This window comes from Sceloporus undulatus, chromosome 1 (genome assembly GCF_019175285.1).
Source record: "Sceloporus undulatus isolate JIND9_A2432 ecotype Alabama chromosome 1, SceUnd_v1.1, whole genome shotgun sequence".
Classification (NCBI taxonomy): domain Eukaryota; kingdom Metazoa; phylum Chordata; class Lepidosauria; order Squamata; family Phrynosomatidae; genus Sceloporus; species Sceloporus undulatus.
Genome location: NC_056522.1, coordinates 269,923,715 through 269,933,858, shown reverse-complemented (window position 1 = coordinate 269,933,858; position 10,144 = coordinate 269,923,715). Strand labels below are relative to the sequence as shown.

At 39.1% G+C, this 10,144-nt stretch overlaps 1 protein-coding gene across 1 annotated transcript in view; it reads right to left on the bottom strand.

The window, feature by feature from the left end:
* The window catches only part of KCNQ1 (potassium voltage-gated channel subfamily Q member 1), a 462,809-nt gene that overhangs the window by 86,816 nt on the left and 365,849 nt on the right, over positions 1–10,144 (bottom strand). The window lies entirely within an intron of this gene.

Here is a 10,144-nt window from a genome sequence, read left to right as displayed (position 1 = left end):
AGACAGTACTGAGGCAAGCAGGCCACAAGCTCCCCTCTTTCTTAAAACCCCAGTAATCTACCTTGGGCCACAGAGAGCAGTCAGGAGAGCATCTTTTCCTGTTATCTAAGGGATTAGGTGTAACAGCTACAGAATCCAGGCAGGAAAATGAATCCACCTGTCCATCTATCCAATATCTTGCTTTTATCCTAGCATGGGACCCATGTAATTACTACTAGGGGAAAAAACTGATAGTTTCCCTTTCATAAATGACACAAATAGCAACATTTTCCCTATGAAATGTGATTCACCATAAATCGACAGGCAAATTGAAGGCACATACACAGAGACAATTCCAGTTCCACATCCAGTCTGGGATCCATCAGAACTGGGAAACAAGCTCTGTCATTTCCCCCCATACTATGGTTTAGGAACAAGGGATAGTGGTACCGACCACTTTTTATATACCTTTTGAGATTATTATAAGCACTTGAATCACATGGGGGTGGGGGTGGTCCACATCTCTTGTACCAGTACATAAATGAACATATGAAGTTGCCTGATACCAGGTCTGACTATTAGTATATCTAGCTCGTAGTCCATTTAGCTTACTGTACTTTACTGGCAGTGGCTCTCCAAGGCTTCAGAGAAGTTACTTTCCCAGCCTAAGGTGAAGATATTATGGACTAAATGTGGGATCTCATTGAGCAGTAATTCCTTCTGGGACATGTGAAAACACATGCAGGTTACAAATCAGGAAAAACATGGAGGGCTATCAGTTCTTCTGTAGGATGGGTATAGATAAAGCCATCATTATGGGAGAGAGAAAAAATCAACCTCCCCTTGTGTGCTGTCCTTAATATCATGTAAGGTCACTTGAACTGCAGGACTCTAGTTTTAAAATCTGTATACATGTTTTAATCTTGGAGTTTTTCTCTTGAAACATCCACATGCTTTAGTTTAGGGACTTAATAGGACACAAAGCCCTTACATGTATTTGCTAACAATTCTCAGAAATTAGGTCTGAGGGAAATACAGAGTTGTTGTTTTCTGCAATACAAAGATTCTTCCTATATATGTGCTGTGTTTTCACTTGGTGTGGCAAAGAATTCTGTACCACATAACCACTGACCACAAGAGAGATGCACCTGTAGTAACTCAAAGGTTGGCAAGCAATCTTTTCAAAATCCACATCAATTAACATACCTCCATGTGACCTGGGGCACCTCTGAGCAGAAAGAAGTGGATATGAAAGTGTGTTTGTTTTACCTTGACGTGCTATGCAGTAAGACATTTCATTCCATATTTATTTAAGGATTTTAGCAGTATGCCAGGCTTGGTGGGAGATGAATGAATGTTTTCATAGTGCTATTGCTCAAATTGTAGCCTTCTACTTTTGACTGAATGCTTAAAGCTGGTAATACCCTGGTCACTGACTGCTCACAGGTGTCTACAAAAGACATTTAATTTTTATGTTTCATTGTTTTTCAGTCAATTGCACCCTTTAACAGTCAGTGGTAATTTTACTACAGACTCATCAGTCATGGAACAGATGCCAACTTTGTATGTTATAAGAAATGGCAAGTATGCCACTAAAACAGTCAGATTGAGGTATAAATGAAAAAAAGATGGCAAATTTCTGTTCTTTTATAGGGAATAATCTTCAAAGGTGAAATTTAAAGATGTAGATTACAAAATAATGCATTACATATTTACAGCAGCATGATTATTGTTTGTCCAGAATTGACAAACTGACTGTCTATCTCCAGAAGAGGACTGGACGGTTAAAGTTTCTGATGGATAAATTAGTGACACTGATCAAAGGAAAACTTGGATAATTTCTTAAAAGACTGGGAACTATTTTAACTTTATCTGAAGAAGAAAGAAGTGAAGATTATCATAGCAGAATTGGAAGCTTGAACCTGTAAAGGATAGGCAAGATGTAAAAGAAAAGTGAGACAGGAACAGGACCAGAACCTTGAATGCAACTGTGAAGTCGAAGGCTTTCATGGCCGGCATCCATAGCCCAAAAAACCCATAAAAAACTACTGAATGCAACTGTTCAAAGACTAGTGTGGGATGACCAAATTGAGGCTGTTATACTTTGGCCACATCACGAGAAGGCATGACTCTTTAAAAATACAATGATGCTGGGAAAAGTATAGGGCAGTAGAAAAAGAAGACCACATGCCAGATAGCTAGACTCTATCAGGGAGGTCACAGTCTTGAACCTGCAAGATCTGAGCAGAGAGGTTGAGAATAGAGGGTCATGGAGATGTCTGATTCACAGGATCGCTATAAGTCAAAGACATCTTGAAGGCACTTAACAACAACAACAAACCTTCTCAAGTAAAAAAAAATGGGTATTTCAAATGGACTCAGGGTGACAGTTTTATGAATTCTGAGGAGTGTGCAAGACAATTTTAAAACTCCCCAATGGTTAAATAGAAATTGTTATCCACATGAAGTTAATAGGGTTTTATGTCTAAGTCTGTAGATCTAGAAATCTTGCCTGTAACCCATTTGATTGCATAAAATTCCTTCACAGGACTGAAGCATGAATTAAGCTGATAGCTCAGTGTGATATTTACGGTATATACTTGGCTATAAGTCAACCTCATCTATAAGTCGAGGGCAGGTTTTGGGGCCAAAATTATGGATTTAGATATGAGTAGTGGATAAATCGAGAGTAAAACTTAGGGGTATGTAACAAAGGATGCAAAGGATGAAGCAAAGGAAAAAAGTGCCAGAAAACTTACAAAATTCCAGCAGGCATAACTGTTTGTGCTCGTACTAAAGGCTTCATGTGTGGGAGAATAAAATGGAGGTCTGAGTGCTTCCAGAACAGATGACATTCTTGCCTTTCACCAGGGGCTAGTTCCCTTTCGATAAGAATTAAAGTACAGTACAATACTTACACTGACCTGTGGATAAGTTGACACAGGTTTTTGGAGTCAATTTTTTGACTAAAATTTCTAGACTTACAGTATGTTCTAATATTTGGTGCTTTGGAAAAATATATATTTCTAGTATTTTGTATTAAACATTGCATCATATAAATCAATGTATTTACAAGAACTGCATGCACAAGAAGATATCACTGTCTACTGTGGTGGTTGGGACTGGCATTTGAATCTTACTTCAATATGGTGAGAGGAGAGTGATCTCTTCCATACCAGAGGTAGCAATACAAACTTAAAGAGCATAGGGCAGGTTGAGACATATGTAGATCTGTCTTCCAACAGAAGGGGAAACCTGGAAAATTCTTCCTAAGGAGAATATTAGCGCTGGCCCTGCAAAGCTGAAACCGCTTTATAGTTCCCTAAACAACCCACCTGGTGGTGACAAAAAGACATAAAATACTATGAACTATTGTCTGTTTGATGACAATCACTGCACAACCATTTTGAATCCCCGGTGAAGTAAACATGATCAGTGAACAGAGTGCTTGAAGGCAGCAACATGTGCACTAGTTTCCTTTTTCTAAAAAACAAACCAAATCTGTCCTACATATATGAGGTTATACACACACACACACACACACACACACACACACACACACACACACACCTACCTACTTCTGGGACCTTGGAGTTCTCATAGGAATGTAGAACCATTCATTATATTTGTCAACTACCCTAGTTTGCATTCAAGATAGAGCTACTAAATTTCCTATCAGAAGGAACAATGAAAAGGAGGCTTAAGAATGACCATTGCCATTAATTATTTTTCTGACTCGGTGATGCAGTGGACTTAACAAGTTGGTTGACCTAAATCCAATTGCTATCCATAACGAGACTACATTTATTGAATCAACTACTGAAATCCCATTGATTCAATGGGTCTACTCTCTCTTAGACTAACAACTGGATTTAGGTTTTCTATTCACTAACACAAACTTTTTTTTTTTTTTTAAAAAAAGAACCAGTTGCTATACCAAACCTTTAAGGATCTCTAAATATTTTGTAATTTATCTTCCTCAGCTGGCATGTCTTTAAAAAAACAACAACAACACGATGAGTGTTATAATTGATCTAACACCACTACATATGATATAAAATTTTCCTGTTCACATTCTTCCCTTAGCCAAAAATAGTAGTATTAGTAAAGAAGAAAGTATAAAGTGACAGCTGGCTTATCTAATTGTGCCTTGGTAACGGAGTATCTGTTCTTCTACTCAAGGACCACTTACTGCCCTTTAACCAAAACAGCTGCAGAATACATTAACTGTTACAAAATGAAATACACTATTTGATTTAAGATGGAATGGGGAGGGGGAAGGAGGAGAGCAGAAATCCTCCTGCAGCAGTTCGGCATTAACTGGCTTTGACATAAATTGCACGTGGCATGTACCATCTGGCTTCTTAAAGAAACCAGGCACAGCCTGGGCTTTCTTGAGATATTCCACTTCTTTCCGTGACTGACTATAATCAGAGAGAAGTAGGCTTTAGGAGCAGAGATTTGCTACAGGTAGCAGTGCCAGAACACACAAAAGAAGCTGTGCTTGCTTCAAGGCACTGGGATATGACCAACATTAAACAAACATTTTGGAGAGTATGGGAAGACTGGAAACAACAGGAAATCAATTTTTCTTTCTTTTTGTTAAAAATTCTACTGCTATTACTACTGGTGTCAGAGCAAAGTAGTAACAAACCTGCAATAATATAGTTAGAGTGTGGGATTAAATACAGATAAACAAATTCACACTTCAAATGTGCATTTGAAATGTGAAAGTGAAAAAGCAGGAATATTTTTCTCCCACTTGATTTTCTGAGGTACAGTCCTGTGGTAAAGAATACTGGCTCCAGCATGAGCAGGCTTAGACGTTCCTTTAAGGAATCTATTTCTCGAGCAAAGAAGAACCCAAAAGTCAACATGTGTTTTCTGTGTATCCATAAAGTTCCATAAAATTCACCTCTTTAATCCAACTAACTACAGTAACAAAAATATACCCATTTAACAGCTGCTACAATCTAATTAGGAAGATATTAAAGCCAGCTAATTTTTTTTGTTCTTTCTTTCTTAATTAATTAATTAATTAATTGGATGTGTCTCCTTTCTGCTCATGGTGGCTTCCAATAGATATAACAAATAAAATATAATAACATACAATATAATAGATAAAAACTTTATTTAAAATCACCAGGAGCCCTGGTGGCGCAGTGGTTAAATGCCTGTACTGCAGCCATTCACTTGAAACCACAAGGTTGCGAGTTCAAGACCAGCAAAAGGGTCCAAGCTCGACTCAGGCTTGCATCCTTCTGAGGTCGCTAAAATGAGTACCCAGACTGTTGGGGGGCAAATTAGCTTACTTGCTGTTTCACCACTATGATCTTTGGAATAGCGGTATATAAATAAAACAAATTAATTAATTATTATATTGAAGCTAATTTTAAAGCAAAGGCCTTTCAGAATATTATTATTTTGATGCTTGCATGAAGCTCAGCTGTAACAGCACCTTGGTTGAGAAGTTCCCTTTCAAGGGAAGCAGGACTGTGGTTTTGCTTCCCTTAAAAGGGACCTTCTCAGTTAAGGTGCTGCTACAGAGAAAATCCTTTCTCAGGTATTCATCATCTGTCACTTAATAAATACAGTTGCCCCCGCCCACATCTACAGATTCTGAATCCATGGATTCAACCATCCATGGCTTGAAAATATATTTAAAACTCCCCAAAAGCAAACCTTGATAAGGGACACCACTTCACTATGTGACTGTATATAATGGGACGTAAACATCCATAGATATGGGTATCTACAGAGAGCAGGTTTTTTTCTGGAACCAAACTACAGCAGATACTAAGGGCCCACAGTATAATAACACTAACATCTATCAATGTAGATAAGTTTCGCTTGAGGGATACTTTTCTTTACAGAATCCAGTTTGCACAGTAGGCTTACAAAGTAGTGCTTCATTAAAAAATGTCATTTGCATGTTAATAAACATCCCCGAATTTCATCCACTATGCCCACTGGAATATTTAGTTTGCCTTAAAAAACACATAGGACAAAAAAGTCTTCCAAACTCTTAACTGAATGGTTGGTTGTGGCATATATATTTTTTGTCTCAGCTTGAAGAGGGAATTTCAGCAGGTGTTGCTTGTTATCTGGTTGCACGACAAGGAATGTTTCTGTGTGTATGTCCCTTCAAGCTGTCTGTCAACCTGTCATAGGGTTTTCTCAAGCAAGGAATACACAAAGATGGTTTTGCCAGTTCCTTCCTCTGTAATATAGCCTGCTGCACCTAACATTCATTGGCTGTATCCCATCTGAGGACGGGGCTGACTCTGCTCAGTTTCCAAGATCACTCAGGATCTGGTGCCTTTAGGGCAGTGGTCCCCAAACTGTGCCCTTTAATAGATTTTAGACTTCAGCTCCCAGAAGCCTCAGCCATGTTCACCAATAGTCTGGGATTCTGGGAGCTGAAGTCCAAAATCCCTTAAAGAGCACAGTTTGGGGATCACTGCCTCAGGGCATGTAAGCCCCTATGACAAAGTATGTGTTCTCAAATTCTCTCTTCCACACAACTATTAGAAGTACAGGAAACCTGTCCAGTTTTCAGACTGGTAACCTGACTGGGTGACCCTGGGCAAGTTACATTCTTTCAGTCTAAAGAGAAGACAATGGCAAACGTCCTTTGACTCAGACTTAATGGCTGGGTTGGGGGCAGAGTCGGGATACAGCATCCACATGACGTATGCCCCAACTCCGCCCTCAGGGTGGTGGGATGCTGTGCACCAACTGCACAGTGGGTGGCATCACAGCACTCCTCTGGCACTGTGTCCACATGACACAGCATCAAAGGAACACCATAAAGCTGCGGTGCTGTGGCTATTGCACCCTTTCCAGGGCACAAAAAGGAGTCACATTTTGCAGTTCCTTTTCACGCTTTAGAAAGGCCAGATCTGGGCTGCAGTGTGTGGCTGCCACGGCCCCGATATGACTATAAAAGGGGCGGTTGGATGCTGCCCCTTTGGGGCTGTCTGCGCAGCCCCTAAATTTTGCCAAGAAAACCTAGTTATATATCCTAATTTCCAAGTCCCAAAACAGACAAAGGGCCAGAACAGACCAGCATAAAAAGCTGGCTTCCAGCTGGCTTAGGGTCATGACATGCAGATGATGCACAACCCCAAGACACCCGGAAGCTGGCTTCAAGCTGCCTGGCCATTTGCATGGGGGCTGTCTTCTGGGCATTCCGGCAGCATGGTCAAATCATCAACTTAGGCAGCTTCAAGAAAGCTATCAAGACGGATCTCTTCTGGCAGGCCTTTCCAGAATAAACTACGCAGCCATGTGGTGATTGCCTCCTTCCCCCACATATATATTATGACTCTGCCACTTTTATTGGTTTTAATTTTAAATTCTATACTGTTTAATTGTCTTTTAAGGGGGGATATTTTGTATATATGACTGTATTTTAACTCTTGTAAGTCGCTTTGATTGTTTTTAACAAAAAGCGGGATAGAAATAAAAGTTTTATTTATTATTATTTATTTATTTATACACTGCCCACCAACAATGTGTCTAAAAGCTGGTTTCCTATCATGGTGGGACAGAAAAACAGGCTTTTTGCCAGTGCAAAAATATACAGCAATATAGCAAGTACATTTCTATACTGCCTACCAGTGAACTAACACCCCCTAAGTAGTTTACAATGTGTAAGCTGTTTGATGCTCCTTTTTTGACCAGCAAAAAGGCAGACTGGGGCAGCGGGATGCGGTTGCCACAGCCTCTATGTGGCTTTGTTAGGGGCGGTATGTTTTGCCCCTAAATCAGTTGTCCTTCTAGAAATGATTGCCTCACTTGAATATTCTCAAAATGGAATTATGATCAGGATTTGCTGGTAGAGGTCTATTGATAGAATTGTGAGATCCACAGGAAGAAGGTGATTGCGGTCCCCATTCCCATTGACTTGAAGGCACATAACAACAAAAGCTTTATTCAGTCTGAGGCACGGTGACCTGCAGGACTGCTTTTACCCTCTACAATCCTGCTTGTATGTTTCGGTTATTGTCAGAGAATCTGTGCACGTGGCTGTTAAAAGAATTAGACTGGTAAATGAAAGGAACATGGCTTTCTTGACAGAGGCTGCTACACTGTGGAACTCTCTTCTGCTGCTTTTCACTTTACATGTCTGATACAGCCTTTTAAGAAAGTTTCAAAAACTTATTTGGCCCAACTGGCCTTGAGTAGGAAATTAATATATGTATTGATGTTCAACAACTGCAGCTGTGGCTTAATTTAATTTCTTGAATGTGATAGTGCCCATTTTTGTATATTTCTATAGGGATATAATATTTTGTATATTTATATATTTTGTGCATATTTTCATGTGTTTGTATATAACCCCTTTAGTATTTTCAAGGTGCTTGCCTGTCAGGTGTTTGAAGGTTCAGAACGTCAGGACATTTTTTTAACACAGACAAATGAAATTATATGCACTAATTTTCACAAAGTTACCTTGGCTGTCACTAACTAATATCTTTTTCAAAAACAAAGGAGTAGGAAATGGTTCTTGAGTTGCTAAGGCTACAGTCTTTTGCTTGCTTTCTTGGAAGCAAATCCCATTGAATGTAGACTAATTTTTCAGTAAATATGCACAGGCCTGCTTGCCTGCCTACTGGGAGCAAAATATACATCTGTGTACATCTATCACTTTTTCAACAGGTCAATTTCTAACTAAATGCTGAAATATTTTCTGAGGTACTGTCCAGTTTCTGATCTGTATGGCTAGATGGCTAGCCTGTATTGTATCAAAGGGCTATTATAGAACAAATAATGCATTTTTACACAACTTCTGAACAGCAAAAAAGTTGTTAAAAATAGAAAATGAAATAACCATCTGTTTAAAACAAAACTTTGGATGATCATTGTTAGGTTTTTGGGATACGTTCTTGATGAGTGATGAAATCTTTATGGACCAGAGCCATATTTCAAGTGTTATTACAATCTTCAATCCAACACAACTGACAAATGGTACAACTTCCTATTTTCCTGTTTAAATTACTGCCTATCAGTTTTTCTCAGAGCTTGATGATGTTACTTTTTGGACTACAACTCGTGGAATCTGCCAGACAGCGTGGATACTTTTTCAAGCTCTGTCTTTGACCATGGAGCCCTCTTGAGTATTCCACTTACCTCTCTAAATATCCATGCATCATTATGACCTAACACCTCCCTTCACTAAGGGACAGAGATTCAAAACCACAGCGCCATCCTTTATGCAATGATTTTGATTTTCCTTCTTCATACAGCATCTACCATTTCAAGCCTTTGTATACCTGTACTCACTGATATTTTGCAGAGGGTGCGGGACTGCTCATTGTTCAACTTCTCCATTGTGAATGGATTACTCTGATCGAGAGAACTACTCTTACATCTCCCAATAAAAATGCTAATAAGAGAGGCTGCGAGAGAGGACTGATGGCAGGTGTGTGTGAGAAAGAGATCAAAAAGATTAAAAAGAGGCAAAAGTGTGCCTTTCCTTGGTCTTAGAACACCCTAACCTGGTGCCCTCCAAATGTATTTGATATAATTTCCATAATGGCACAACAAGCACATCCCACAGCTTACAGGGCATCAAACTGGGAAAAGTTGGAGTAGCATGTCAGTGACTCAAAGCTGGTTAGGTATCCAAAAAAGTATCAGAAAGGAAACTTGAGTGGTCTATGCTTCTCTCCAAACTGTCAAAACATGTGCCAGGACAGGAGATGCACATTTTGCCTCTGCAGGGATGTATCTTCTATTTTAGTGCCTGAAGAATATTGAATTTAAAATTGTGAGCTCAACTTAATTTTTATTTGTTCTTTTACCCTGTCCACTTTTAGAATATCTGAAGTAGTTCACAATTAATCCTGTGTAAATTGATGCTAACAAATATTTACACACAGGTCATACTGATTCAACCAGTCAATGAAAACCAATCTTATACAGAAACATGAGTTACTGTTTTCACAGTAAGAAACTATGTATGACATTTTGATCCTTTCACACCCCCTGGAATTCGATTTTGTTAGGTAGGGTGAAAATTTGCCACACAAGTGAGGATCTGCTCATTTACAGACCATCTTGCTCATACTGTGGAAATAAAGGTAAACTTGCAGAATATGTAGAAGTGATTCTACACATTTTTTTTCCTTCTAAGTGAATACATCTGGAATTTTTTTTA